The sequence below is a fragment of the Miniopterus natalensis genome, chromosome 1, assembly GCF_054644295.1.
Source record: "Miniopterus natalensis isolate mMinNat1 chromosome 1, mMinNat1.hap1, whole genome shotgun sequence".
NCBI lineage: Eukaryota > Metazoa > Chordata > Mammalia > Chiroptera > Miniopteridae > Miniopterus > Miniopterus natalensis.
Window position 1 is genome coordinate 87,106,582 of NC_142081.1, and position 15,346 is coordinate 87,121,927.

At 37.2% G+C, this 15,346-nt stretch overlaps 1 long non-coding RNA gene and 1 pseudogene across 1 annotated transcript in view; one reads left to right on the forward strand and one right to left on the reverse strand.

Moving 5' to 3' along the window:
- The window catches only part of LOC107524409 (uncharacterized), a 59,320-nt gene that overhangs the window by 31,330 nt on the left and 12,644 nt on the right, over nt 1–15,346 (reverse strand). The gene's annotated exons all lie outside the window — the stretch shown is intronic.
- On the forward strand, nt 536–880 carry LOC148094253 (pancreatic progenitor cell differentiation and proliferation factor pseudogene; annotated as a pseudogene).

Here is a 15,346-nt window from a genome sequence, read left to right on the forward strand (position 1 = left end):
TCACAGAGAGCAAGTGGCTGAGATGGGAATCTGAGTGTTATGACCCGAGTCTATGTCCTTACATCGTGCACAACGTTCATAATATGGTCCCACCTCAGAACCTGTCTTCCTTCTGCATTCAGGCCAAGAGCAGCAGGGCCAGTGGCTCCGGAGGTGACGATGAGACATAATCACTGCATGCTTTGCTCCCTGGCTCAGCCTTCTGAGAAAGGTTGTTTTGGACTTTTAAGCATTTACCTCCCCTTCTCCAAATCTCCTGCCTCCTTGCTTCCTTATTGTCCCTCATTTGGCAAGCAAGGGGATGGGACAGAGAAATCTTGGGGTCTATGAAAAGATGATGTGCAGAAATTACTGTCACCTAGGCATATTATAAAAACTGTGATAACAAAGTAAAAATAATAAATCTAGGGCCTCCCGCGGACTCTTCCGCAAATGGGCTCCGTGGCCTAGCGCTCCTGTTCCCTCCACCCGTGATAGTGCGCTGAGGCCCACGGGGGGTGGCTGCCGAGGTTTCCACCAGTCCGCAAGCAAGAGCATGGCAGCCAGCCCCTTCAGTGGCTTGCTCGTGGCCACCCACGACTACTACCAGAGCCGCCTGGGTTCCACTTCCAGTAACAGCTCCTGTGGAAGTGCTGAGTACCCTGGGCAAGCCATCCCCTACCACCCTGGTCTCCCCAAGGCCCACCGGGGTCACTGGTGGGCAAGCTTCTTTTTTGGGAAGTCCACTCTCCCATTCATGGCCACAGTGTTGTAGTCCCCAGATCACTCAGAATCTCCCCAGGCCTCCAGCACCATGATCACCTGTGACCTGGCTTGGGAAGCCACAAGGAAGCAGCCTGGCGGCCAGCCCGGCAAAGCCATCGCCAGGTCCCCATCCTGAGCGGCCACCACCAGCCACCAGACTTCTAGAGGCGCTAGGCTCTTTTGAGCCTCTCCCCCTCTATCTCCTTCCCCCCTCCTTACCCCACTCCGTCGACTAGGCAGGCTGCAGCAAGCAGAAGCAATGGGTTCTTTTATATCAAAACAGCAAAACACCAAAAAGGAAGTTGAGAGAGCCCTGCTCTTTACTACCCAAGCCACACTCAAACCTGCCTGACACCATGTAACCTTGTGCCTTGCACCAAGTAGAAAATAAATGACAAGCAGTCAGCAAAAATTAAAAAAATAAAAATAATAATAATAATAAATCTAGTGGCATTTCACTCAGATATTTCCTCCAGTTAGGACAGTAAATTCTCAAACCACCGCCATGACAGATACTCATAAACATGGTACTGCAGGAGTCCACTCCCCACCCCCCCAATTGTTACTGCAGTAGTGATGTCTTTGACACCTGCACTGGCCTTACTACCAACAGATCTTTCCACATTTATCAGTTTCAAATCATGAAATGTGTATTTTTATTAATAAACATACATGGTTTATTTTGCTTATGTTTTCCTTGTTCAAGGGGATGTATCCAAAAAGATATTACTCAGACTGATGTAAAATAGTTTATATCTTATGTTTTCTTCTAGGAGTTTTATGATTTCAGGCTTTGTATTTAAGCTTTTAACATATTTTGAGTTTATTTTTGTAAATGGCATAAGAAAGTGGTCCAGTTTAATCTTTTTGCATGTATCTGTCCCTTTTCCCAGCACCACTTGTTGAAGAGAATGTCATTACTCCATTGTATATTTTTACCTCCTTTATCCTAGATTAGCTGACTATAAAAGTGAGGGTTTATTGCTGAGCTCTCTATTCTGTTCCATTGATCTATGTGTCTGTTTTTTTGTTCCAGTACCATGCTGTTTGGATTATTACAGCCCTATAGTATAGTTTGAGATCAGGGAACCTGATACCTCCAACTTTGTTCTTCTTTCTCAAGACTGCTTTTGCTATTTGAGGTCTTCTGTGGTTCCATATAAATTTTAGGATTATTTGTTCTAGTTCTGAGAAGAAGAACATTGGTGTTTTGATAAGAATTGCATTGACTCTGAAAATTGCTTTGGGTAGTATGGTCATTTTAACAATATTAATCCATCCAATTCATGAGCACCGTACATCCTTCCATTTTTTCATGTCCCCCTTCAACTTCTTTCTTAAACATCCTATATTGAGTACAGGTCTCTCACCTTCTTGGTTAAGTTTATTTCGAGGTATTTTATTCTTTCTGATGCAATTGTAAATGGGATGGTTTTCTTCATTTCTTCTTCTCATTGTTCATTATTAGTGTATAGGAAGGTGACACATTTACGTATACTAATTTTGTATCCTGCTGCTTTACTGAATTATTTTACTGTCAGGTGTCAAATAGCATCAAACTTCCCAATAACATGGAAAAGTAGATGGCAATGGAGAAATGTTTTAAAAGTTTGAGGCAAAATTATTTTCAACCTAAAACATTACACCCAGACAGATTACCAATTATTTCTGATATTCAAAGGCTCAAAAATTTTACCTCCTATTTATATTCTTTATCAGGAAACTACTAGAGAATCTGCTCCACGAAAAAGAGGAAGTAAATGAAGAAAAAGGAAGACTTGAGATACAGGAAATAGAGGATTTAGGTAGGAGACTAAGAAAATTCCCAAGAGTTAATGAAAGAATGCTCCAGAATGACAGCTGTGCTTGGATAGCAAGTCCATATTTGAGCAAGAAGATTGAGAGCCATGAGAGAGAAATCTTGAGAGAGAGGAATATGGAGCTGTTTGATTTGCTGTGTTTAGCTTTTGGGAAAGTTATTTTTTAGTTGTTTGATAGATATGCTATAGCATTCAAATATATGTATATATATGATGGATGCACAAATAAAATAATAAACAAGGCAATTATTAATTCTAGAAAGAATAGAAAGTTGTACAACAGAGGAAACAAAGCATACCAGCTGAATGAGCGCAAATAGAAATTTCACTCTATTTGGAAGACGGGAGGAGGGTAGATGGGGTGGGGTAAAACAACTTTAGCCTCATCTACCATAATATCAAGTTGACATTGTCTAGAATTCATAAACCAATAAACTGTATTATAAATATATTACTATGTGAAGAAGCAAATAAATTTAATTTGGCTGCTGCTGAGTCATCAGTTTGGGGGTGAAGAGGAATAGGGAGGTGTGACTTTTAGAGTTTTCTATGGACATGTAATTGACATGTAACATTGTATTAGTTCCAGGTGTATAGACTTTCAGGTTTTTAATTTCAAAATACTTAAATATGCTCATGTACTACCTTATAAATATAAATATAAATAATGGATTTTTAAAAGGCTCATCTCAGGTAGGCAGTTCATCAGATGCTACTAACTTTAAGAAGCTGCTTCTAGAATTATACTAAGTGATTCCAACCTGATGGTTAAAGATTACAATTTGCTCTTTAAAAAAATCCTCAGTTTAGGAAGTTAATTCTAATGCATCAAAAAGATAAAAAAGCAGAAAAATTAAGGATAAGAGATATTCAATAAAAGAAGAAAAGTAAAGAGGGAAAAGTGAAAGAAGAGCATATCAGTTAGGAAAAAAAAATGGAAAAAGATTTAAAGCTCAAGAACTGTGAAAAGTTTCAAATATTCAGTAGAAACTGGCAAAGAAGACAAACTCACAGAGACCTATCTTATCATCCACACACACAAACACAAAGCAATTGAAGGACAAGACTTTATGTAGGCAAATAAAGCAGTTTTTAAATAACTAGCAATTGATTTGAAACTAGTTACTAAAATTTTAAAATATTTTTTTGTTTTGTTTTTTGTTTTGTTTAGAAAAGAGACCCATGAAAATATATACCTAAAAGAGGAATTACAACAAACATTTCCAAAGATGCTAAAAGTTCTTTCTAGGTGTCATGGGGATTCCCATGCTCGGGAATAGGCTTCTTTGGGACAGAGGGGGCATAGGGCAAATGAAGATCTGAGAAAAAAGCTACTCAGAAAGATTCTTTTCCCCCATCATTGGAAACTGGTTTTAACTCTGAATTAATACTCCTTTCCATCTTCTATACTTCAATAACTATTTGCACTACATACATTTCCAAATGTTCTGAGTTTCTGATATTTAAAGCTTCATTTCCATTATGCAATGCATTGTTAGATTTGAAAGCTTGTGCAGCACTAAAGACACGGTAGGACACAGGTAAATCACTGTAAAGTGGAAGTTGCCATTCTGATGCCAACATCATTTATGGTACCAGACTTGAAGACCTTTAATCAGTGAGAAAAAAGAAAATTGCATTATCTTTTTTATAAGACAAGTGTAGGCACTCACTGCTTATTCCACAATTCATACAGTAATTTATTTTTTAATAATTTCTAATTATATTCATAAGAATTCTAGGAATATAGGTAGCCCTGGTCTGGAGTGTTCTTTTTTCCCATAAGTTCTGGGTAAGGGTTACAGTTTCTGTTCTCTAAGAGGAAGAACAAGGCTAGAGTCTTTTTTAGAGTTCCCACCAATTCCCACATCCAGCTTTTATGTTTGCTCTTCACCCACTGACCAGTTGGCTCAGAAAAGCTATCTCTGCCAACAGCCTACTGGGGCCTAATTATTTCAAAAGTTACTATATAAATTAATTCATTTTAATTTAATATGATTAAAAGTAAATATGAATATGAAAAGTATATAAAAATATATTTCCTTTAGATACACACCCACATACACATACTCTGGAATACATTAGAATATCCCTGATTACAAGATAAGAAGTTTGAATTAAATTTTGTGAATTTAGTTTAGGATGTTATCGATAAGGCTGAATTATGACTAAATCCCAGGCTGTGTTCTTGCTGGGAACTAGTTCTTACTAAAATAGCCAATGATCCTCATGTACATAGAGGATGTTCAGGCAATTCAGTTAATTTTATTTTCTCCCCATGGGAATACCTCCCTAATAAAATGATAGAAAAAGTACAGTTATGTCACAAATATCCATTGAGAACCTTCTTCTGGGTGCTGTGGATTTAGTAGTAGACTAAAGCATACAGAAAGTCCCACTCTCATGAAACCTACATTGGGAGGAAGACACCAAGGGAAGGAAAGACAATGTAAAACTGGATTTCTTTTTATAGACATGTGCTTGTGTGCCAATTTTGTAAGATGTTTTTCATAAAATACGAGAAATTTATACAGATATTTGCTATGTAAAATATTTCTGGATTTGGAAAACTTCAGGTTGGACACTGGTTAATTTATGTGGTTAAAATTTCATCAGTGTATAATGAAATTTAGTTATTCAGCAACTCAACTATACTATAGATTTGGTTATGGAGCAAACTCGTGCAGTGCTTAGATTTTACTTCATATACCATGAGAGCCTACACATAAAGAAGTGTTATATCCCAATTCCTATATCATAACATAGTTCTCTACTTAGATGTAGCAAAATCTCTATTTCTGTAATTTTTAAAAATTTGATTTCAATGCTAATGTCTGCAATTAATGAACTATAGTAATTACCCACATAATGACATTACAGTCAATGAACCACATATACGATGGTGTTATACCACATAGCCTAGGTGTGTAACAGTCCATACCATCTTAGGTTTGTGTAAGTGTATTCTGTGATGTTTGCGCATCAGAGAAACTGCCTAATGACGCATTCCTGAAAATGTATCCCCATCATTAAGTGGTGTATCACTGAACTATCAGTCTTAGGAGGAGTCATATGTATTACATAAGAATTCTCTACTTATTCCCAAAGAGCAGCAGCGGCAACAATAACAAAAGAACAATAAACTCAGAGCCTTGGCAATTATTCAGATTTTAAAAAGGGGGATAGAGTGGTGGGAAAGGATGGGCAAAGAATCACTCCATTATTCTAGTTGGCTTATACACAGAATTACTACTCTATTTCCCCTTGCTAGATGCCATAGCCAGCATGGGACAGTGCCCAGCATGGCAACTTCAGGAATTGAGGTTCCTTATAAGTTCCTAATTAACTGAGGATGAAGACAGTTAATGGAATACGGTTAGGCTGTTTCCCTTTTGTTTTTAAACAAGGCAGAGAATAGAAGGAATCACATTTCACTATAATAAAAAACCAGTGTGAGGGACTTCAAAGATGGCTGCACTCTAACAAGAAGCTGAGTGCCCTTGGTCCCTGGCACAGACAAGATTTACAGCTAAAATACTGCACAGCCAGCTTATAAAAATAAGAGAAATGTCGCTAATTGGACATATTTTTATTAAGGAGCACTGAAGAAATATCATAGAGAATGCACTTGTACAACAGCTCACATGACGTGGTAGTGGCTGAGCTTCACAGTTAGCCAGCCTGAGGGGACAGTCCTCCCATGAATGGGACAACAATATAGACCCAATCACAAAAGGAAAACCCAAAGAACCCACAAAAGGGACACGCTTAGAGCATACAAATCAGAAGTACGAGGAAAACACACCTCTGGGTCCCACAGGACATTCACTACAAAAGCCCACCCCACAAGACTGGGAGACAGCAAATATACCTAGTACATAGACAGAAACACAGAGACAACTAATATGGGGAGACAAAGAAACAATCCCCCAAACTAAAGAAAAGGAAAAATTGCCAGAAAAACATCTTGAGTAGATGGAGGTAAGCAAGTTATCAGAAATAGAGTTCAGAGTAATGATTATAAAGATGCTCAAGGAAATAAGTGAGAACCACAGGACACTTAATGGGAACTTCCAGAAACTTAGTGGGAAATACAAAGAATTTAGTGAAAGCTACATCAGCATGAAAAGATGTAGATATTCTAAGAATCAGGCAGAAATGAAGAATACTTCATCTGACATAAGGAGTACACTGGAAGAAATTAAAAGCAGGCTTAATGAAGCAAAGGACTGAATAAGTGAATGAGACGATAAGGTAGAAAAAACCCACTCAATCAGAACAGCAAATAGAAAAGGTACTTAAAAAGCATGAGGACAATTTAAGGGAACTTTGGGACAGCATGAAATGAAACAACATCCACATCATAGGGGTATGTAGTGGAAGGAAAGTGAGCAAAGGATAGAGAACCTGTTGGAATAAATAATGACAGAAAAATTTTCTAACCTAGTGAAGGAGAAATCCACACAAATTCTAGAAGCACGGAGAGTATCAAACAAGAGGAACCCAAAAAGACCCACTCCAAGACACATCATAATTAAGACAAAGAGAGACTATTAAGGGCCACAAGAGAGAGAGAACTAGTGACCAACAAGGGGGCCCTCATAAGGCTGTCAGCGGATTTATCAACAGAAAAACTTCAGGCCAGAGGTATTAACATGAAGTTTTCAAAGTAATGAAAAGCAAGAACCTGCAACCAACACTGCTCTATCCACCAAGACTATTACTTAAAACTGAAGTTGAAGTAAAGTTTCCCAGAGAAAAGAAAACTAAAGGAGTTCAGTACCAACAAACTAGCATTACAAGAAATGCCAAAAGAACTGCTTTAAGATGAAGAAATATAGGGAGAAAGGTACAAAGGCACAAAGGGAAAAAATGGCGTAAATAAGTGCTATATTTTGGATCTTAACCCCTTATCAGATGTATCATTGGCAATTATGTTCTCCCATACGGTGGGCTCCCTTTTCGAATTATGGACAGTTTCTTTCCCTGTGCAGAAGCTTTTTATTTTGATCCAATCCCATATGTTTATTTTCTCTTTTGTTTCCCATGCCCCATGAGATGTATCGGCAAACATATTGCTACAAGAGATGTCTGAGATGTTGCTGCCTATTCTTTTAGGATTTTTATGGTTTCACGTCTTACATTTCAGTCTTTTATCTACTTTTGAGTTTATTTTTGTGTATAGTGTAAGTTGGTGGTCTGGTTTCATTTTTTTGCATCTACCTGTCCAATTTTCCCGATAGTATTTATTGAAGAGACTGTTTTCAGTCCATTGTATGCTCTTGCCTCCTTTGGCAAATATGGAGTGTAATGGCTTGGGTTGATTTCTGGGTTTTCAGTTCTGTTCCAATGATGTATATGCCTGTTTTTGTGCCAGTACTAGGTTCTTCAGATTACAGTGACTTTGGATCAATCAAACAAATTGATTATTGGTATTATGATTCTTCCAATTTTGTTCTTCTTTCTCAAGTTGGCTGCAGCTATTCAGGATCTGTTTTGGTTCCATATAAATTTTTGGGTTATTTATTCTAGATCTGTGAAATATGCCATTTTAATAGGGATTGCATTAAATCTATAGATTGTTATGGGTAATAAAGGTATTTTAATGATGTTAATTCTTCCAACACATGAGCATGGTATATTCTTCCACCTGTTTATATATTCCTCCATCTCTTTTGTCAATGTCCTGTACTTTTCCAAGTACAGGTCTTATAACTCCTTGGTTAAGTTTATTCCTAAGTATCTTAATTTTTTTTGAAATAGTAAATGGAATTGTTTTATTAGTTTCTCTTTTTGGGAGTTCATTATTGGTGTATAAAAATGGCACTTATTTCTGGGTATTAATTTTGTATACTGCTACATTGCCAAATTCATTGCAGTTTTTTGGTGGAATCTTTAAGATTTTCTCTGTACAATATCATGTCATCTGAAAATAATACAAGCTTTAACTCCTCCTTTCCAATTTGGATGCATTTTTTGTTTTCTTGTCTGACCACTGTGTCTTGGACTTTCAGTACTATGTTGTGTAAGAGTGTTGATAGCAGACACCCCTATCTTGTTCCTGTTCTTAGTAGAAGTGCTTTTAGTTTTTGCCCATTGAGAATGATGTTGGCTGTAGTTTGGTCTCACGTGGACTTTATTATGTTGAGGTACGACCCCTCTATTCCCACTTTGCTGACAGTTTTTATCAAAAATGGGTGATGGACTTTGTTGAATGCCTTTTCTGCATCAGTTGATACGATCATGTGACTTTCGTCTTTCAGTTTGTTTATGTGATGTATCACATTTATTGATTTGTGAATGTTGTACCAGTCTTGCATCCCTGGAAAAAATCCCACTTGGTCATGATGTATGATCTTTTTAATATATTGCTGGATCTGATTTGCTAATATTTTGTTGAGGATTTTAGCATCTGTGTTCATTCATGAAAGCTACTAGACTGTAATTCTCTGTCTTTGTAGTGTCTTATCTGGTTTTGGAATTAGGGTAATGGTGGCCTCATAAAAATAGCTTGGAAGTGCTACTTCCTCTTGGATTTCCTGAAATAGTTTGAAGAGGATAGGTGTTAGTTCTTCTTTGAATGCTTGCTAGAATTTCCATGAAGCCATTCGGACCAGGGTTTTTATTTGCTGGGAGTTTTTCTATTACTGAGTCAATTGCATCAGTTGTTATTGGCCCATTAAGGTTCTCGGATTCTTTCCCATTCAAATTTTCAAAATTGTATTTTCTTAGGAATTTTCCCATTTCATCCACTTTGTCCAGCTTGTTGGCATACCGTGGTTCATAGCATTTTCTTACAATCCTTTGTATTTCTATGGTGTCAATAGATACTTTACCTCTTTCAGTTCTGATTTTGTGTCCTCTCATTTTGTTTCTTGATGAGTCTGGCCAAAGGCTCATCAATCTTATTTATCTTTTAAAAGACCAGTTCTTGGTTTCATTAATCTTTTGTTTTCTCAGGCTCTGTGTCATTTATTTCCACTCTGATCTTTACTATTTCCTTCCTTGTACTTGCTCTGAACTTTTCTTGGTGTTCTCTAAGTCTTCACTTAGTTGTAGGGTTAGATAGCTTATTAGAAGTTTCTCTTGTTTTTTCAGTTAGGCCTGTAGTGCTATGAACTTCCCTCTCAGGAGTACTTTCACTGTGACCCATAGATTTTGGTATGATATGTGTTCATTTTCTTTTGTTTCCAAGAAGTTTTTGATTTCTTCCTTGATCTCATTGGTAACCTATTCATTATTTCATAACACGCTATTTAGCCTCCATGTGTTTGTTTTTTAGTGTTTTTACTGTAGTTGATTTCTAATTTCATGCCATTGTGATCTGAGAGTATGCATGAAATGATTTTATTTTTCTTGAATTTGTAGAGACATGTTTTGTATCCAAACATGCGGTCTATCTTTGAGGATGTCCAATGTGCACTTGCAAAGAATGCATATTCTGCTGCTTTGGGGTTAAATGGTCTGTAAATATAAATTAAATCTATCTTAGTGTGTCATTTAGGGCCACTGTTTCCTTGCTGAGTTTTTGTCTAGAAGATCTATCCAGTAAACTCAGTGGGGTGTTAGAATCCTCTACTATGAATGTATTGCTGTTGGTCTCTTCCTTAAAATCATTCAGAAGTTTTTATATATTTAGGTACCCCTATATTGGGTGCATATATGTTTACTAGAGTTTTATCCTCTTTTGGATTGATTCCTTTAGTATTATGTAGTGACCTTTATTGTCTCTTGTCGTGGCTTTCAGTTTGGAGACTATTTTGTCAGATAGGAGTATTGCTATCCCAGCTTTTTTTTCATTCCCATTTGCATGGAAAATTTTTTTCAATCCCTCCACTCTCTTCCAGTGTGAGTCTTTTGTTTTGAGGTGAGTCTCTTGTAGACAGCATATATTTGTATCATGTTTTCTTATCCATTCAGCCACCCTATGTCTTTTTACTGGGGTATTTAATCCACTTACATTTAAGGTTATTTATGATAGGTAATTATATATTTCCATTTTGTTTCTTTAACACTATGTTTCTCTCTCTATTTCTACTTCTTATTACCACAGTCCCTTTAACATTTCTTGTAATCCTGATTTGGTATAAACCCATTTAGCCTTTTTTTGTTGTGGAAGTTCTTTATTTCACCATCTATTTTGAGTAACAGCCTTGTTGGATAGAGTGTTCTTGGTTTTAGATCCTTGTTTTGCTTTACCTTGAATACTTCATGTCATTCCCTTATGGCCTGTAGAGTTTCTGTTGAGAAATCAGCTGACATCCTATGGGAGCTCCATTATAGGTAACAGATTGCTTTTCTCTTGCTAACTTTTGGATTCTTTGTCTCAAATTTTTGGCATTTTCATCATGATGTGTCTGGATGTGGGGGTTCTATGGGTTCTTCTTGCTTGGGACTCTGTGCCTCCTGAACTTCTGTGACTTTTCCTACACCAGGTTAGGGAAGTTCTCATCCATTATTTCTTCAAACAAGTTCTCTATCCTTTGGCTACTTTCTTCTCCTTCTGGTACTCCTATGATGTTAATATTGTTACATTTCATATTGTACCACAGTTCCCTTAAACTGTTCTCCTGTTTTTTAATTGTTTTTTTCTTTTTGGATCTCTGATTGAGTGATGTTTTTTCAACTTTGTCTTCTAATTTGCTGATCCAATCCTCACCTTCCACTCGTCTGTTTATTCTTTCCAATATATTCTTTATTTTTGCTATGTCATTCTAAATTTCCTTCATAGTTTCCATATCATTTTTCATGCTGTTGAGCAGTCTTACAATCTGTATTCTGAACTCTATATCTGATAGATTGCTTATCTCCATTTCTCTTAGCTCTTCTTCTGAGGCAGTATCTTGTTCTTTTATCTGGGGCTTGTTTTTTGTCTCCCCATTTTGGCTGCATATTTAGCCTTGTTTCTATGTATTACATAAGCCTGCTAGGACTCCCAGTCTTTTTGGAGGGGCTCTGGGGAAGGCCAATATCAGATGCTGTTTGAGACTGGCCTTGTGCACCCTGTCAGGAGCTATTATGAATCTACAGTCTGTAGTTCCTTCTGTTGGGGCCAGGTATGTTTGGACAGGACAGATGCAGACCAAAGTCTGCTTTGCCAAGGCCTGGCTCCAGCAGTAGATCAGGCAGACTCAAGGTATCCCATGAACACCCTTTGCCTGCAAGCTGATTAATCTGAGTCTCTTAATGAGCCTCAGGCTGCAGACCACAGCAAAGGCGTAAACTCCTTTGGTGCAGGGAGAGGTTTTGCAATGGGAGGGGCTACTGTTCCCCTCCAACACAGTCTAAGCAAAAGCTGCCTGGATGGCCAAGGTGTGCCTGAGAAAGAAGTCCTCTGCAGTATGGGGGAAAGAATCAGTACAGGAATCCAGATGGTTGCCCTCTAAGGTCTACCCTCAGAGCCAGCATCCCTGGATTCTTCTGGCACAGGTCTAGTCTATGCTGCCTTCCCTCTGCTGGGGCCCAAGATGAGTGACTGCAGATGAAATTTTGTAAATTAGCCTGTAAGAGGATGCCTGCATTTCTAGGGGTGTCTATTTGGCAGACAGAATTCTCAGCTAATTTTCACAGCCAGATGTTATGTGGTCACATTTCTAAGTGCTGTTGCTCTGGGCTGGGGAGTCCAGCTTGGGGTTTAGACCCCAGAGTTTTCAGTGGGAACCCCCCACAGCTGAGATATCTCCCCAGAACTTCAGCTGCTGCCTCTAGGAGCCCAGCCAGCCCCCTCATGCCTAGGCACTTCCCACCAGTCTCTATGGGTTCTCCATGTTAGGTATTTGGTTAAGCGATTTCTCTCGTTATTCTTCAGTAGATTACTCAGGATGTTTTTTCTATATTTTATTTCTAATTCCAGTTTGAATAGGGGAGAGTGTCAGTGTAGCTTCAACTTAATCTACCACCATCTTGGAATCAGCAATACTTATTTCTGACAAAATAAACTTCAAAATAAAGACCATAACAAGAGACAAAAATGTCACTACATAATACTAAAGGGATTGATCCAACAGGAGGATATAACTCTTATGAACATACATACAAGCAATATAGGAGCACAAACATATACACAAAAAAGTTATTGAGTTATCTTAAGGGGGAGATCGACAGGAATACAATCATAATGAGGGGACTTTAACACCCCACTATCATCATTGGATAGATCATCCAGACAAAAAATCAAGAAGGAAAAAGAGACCTTAAATTACACACTAGATCTAATGGATTTAACTGACATTTACAAAACATTTCATCCTAAAGCAGCAGAATATACATTCTTCTCAAGTGCACATGGAACATTCTGAAAAACAGACCACATGTTATGGTGCAAAACAAATCTCTACTAGTTCAAGAAGGTGAAATCATATCAAGCATCTTCTCAGATCACAATGGCTGAAACTGGAAATCAACAACTATTTAAAAAAACCCTAAATATTCAAACACATGGAGGCTAAACAGAATGTTATTAAACACTGAATGAGTTAGCAATGAGATCAAGGAAGGAATAAAAAACTTGGAAACAAATGAAAATGAACACACAACAACCCAAAATCTATGGGACACAGCAAAAGCAGTCCTGAGAGTAAAGTTCATAGCATTAAAAGCATACCTCAAGAAACAAGGAAAAGCTCTTATAATCTATCTAACACTACAACTAAAAGAACTGGAAAGAGAACAGCAAGAAAAGCCAAGAGTAAGTAGAAGGAAGGCTATAATAAAGATCAGAGCAGAAATAAGTGACATAGAGACTAAAAAACAATACAAAAGATCCATGAAACCAAGAGCTGGTTCTTTGAAAAGATAAATAAGATTGATGGACCTTTAGCCAGACACACCAAGAAACACAGAGAGAGTACCAAAATAAGTAAAATCCGAAATGAAAGAGGGGATATAAAAACTGACACCAAAGAAATACAAAGAGTCACGAGAAAATACTACAAGCATCGATGTGCCAAAAAACTGGACAACTGGGTGAAATGAACAAATTCCTAGAAACCTACAATCTTCCAAAACTCAATCAGGAAGAATCAGAAAACCTGAATAGGCCAATAACAACTAATAAAATTGAAGCAGTAATAAAAAAAACTCCCAGCAAATAAAAGGCCAGGACAAGATGTATTTACAGGGAAGTTTTACCAAACATTCATAGAAGAATCAACAGCTATTCTCCTCAAACTATTCCAGAAAATTCAAGAGGAAGGAAGAATTCCAAGCTCTTTTTATGAGGCCAGCATTACCCTAATTCTGAAACCAAATAAAGACACTAAAAAGATATAAAATTACAGACCAATATCTCTGATGACCTCAGGTGCTATAGTCCTCAATAAAATATTGGCAAATTTGATCCAGCAATACATTACAAAGATCATATACCATGACCAAGTGGAATTTATTCCAGGGATGCAAGGCTGGTATAATATTTGCAAATCAATAAATGTGATACATCACATAAACAAAATGAAGGACAAAAATCATATGAGCATATCAATTGATGCAGAAAAAGATTCAACAAAATCCAAGACACGTTTCTGATAAAAATTCACGGCAGAGTGGGAATAGAGGGCTTACACCTCAATATAATAAAGACCACATATGACAAATCTACAATCAACATCCTACTCGCTGGGCAAAAACTATAACCATTTCCCTTAAAAACAGGAACAAGTCAGGGTTGTCCTCTTTCACCACTATTATTCAACACAGTATTGGAAGTCCTTCTTACAGCTATCAGACAAGAAGAAAAAAAAAAAGGTATCCAAATTGGAAAGGAGGAAGTAAAGCTGTCAGTAGTTGCAGATAACATGATATTGTACTTAGGAAACCCTGAAGACTCCACCAAAGTACTACTAGATTTTAAAAATGAATTTGACAAGGTAGTAGGACACAAAATTAATATCCAAAAATTGGGGGCATTTTTATACACCAATAATGAACTCTCAGAAAGAGAAACTTCAAAAACAATACTACTTACCATTGCAACTAAAAAAGTAATATATTTAGGAATAAACTTAACCAAGGATGTAAAAGACCTGTACTCAAAAAACTACGGGACACTGAAAAAAGAAACAGGGGAAGATACGAATAAGTGGAAGAATATGCCATGTTCATGGATTACAGGAATTAGCATCATTAAAATATCGATACTACCCAAAGCAATACACAGTTTCAATGCAATTCGTATTAAAATACCAACAGCATATTTCACAGAACTAGAACAAATATTCTAAAAATGTATATGGAACCAAAAAAGACCCCGAATAGCCACAGCAATCTTGAGAAGGAAGAAGAGAGTTGGGGGGATCATTATACCATGTATCAAACTATACTACAAAGTCATTGTAATCAAAACAGCCTGTTACTGGTACAACAACAGGCATATAGGTCAATGGAACAGGACAGAGACCCCAGATATTGACCCATACTATTATGGTCAACTGACATTTGACAAAGGAGGCAAGAGCATACAATAGAGTGAAGACAATTCAATAAATGGGTTTGAAAAACTGGACTGGTACATACAAGAAAAATGAAACTAGGCCACCAATTTACTCTGTACAGAAGAATAAATTCAAAATGGATAAAAGGCTTAAATATGTAAGTGGAGAGACCATAAAAATCCTAGAAGAACACACAGGCAGTAAAACTCACAGACCTATCATGTGGTGTAATTTTTTACCAATACATCTCCTAGGGCAAGAGAAACAAAGGAACAAGAAACAAATAGGACTACATCAAACTAAAAAGCTTCTAGACAGCAAAATAAGTCATCCTCAAAATGTAAAGGGACC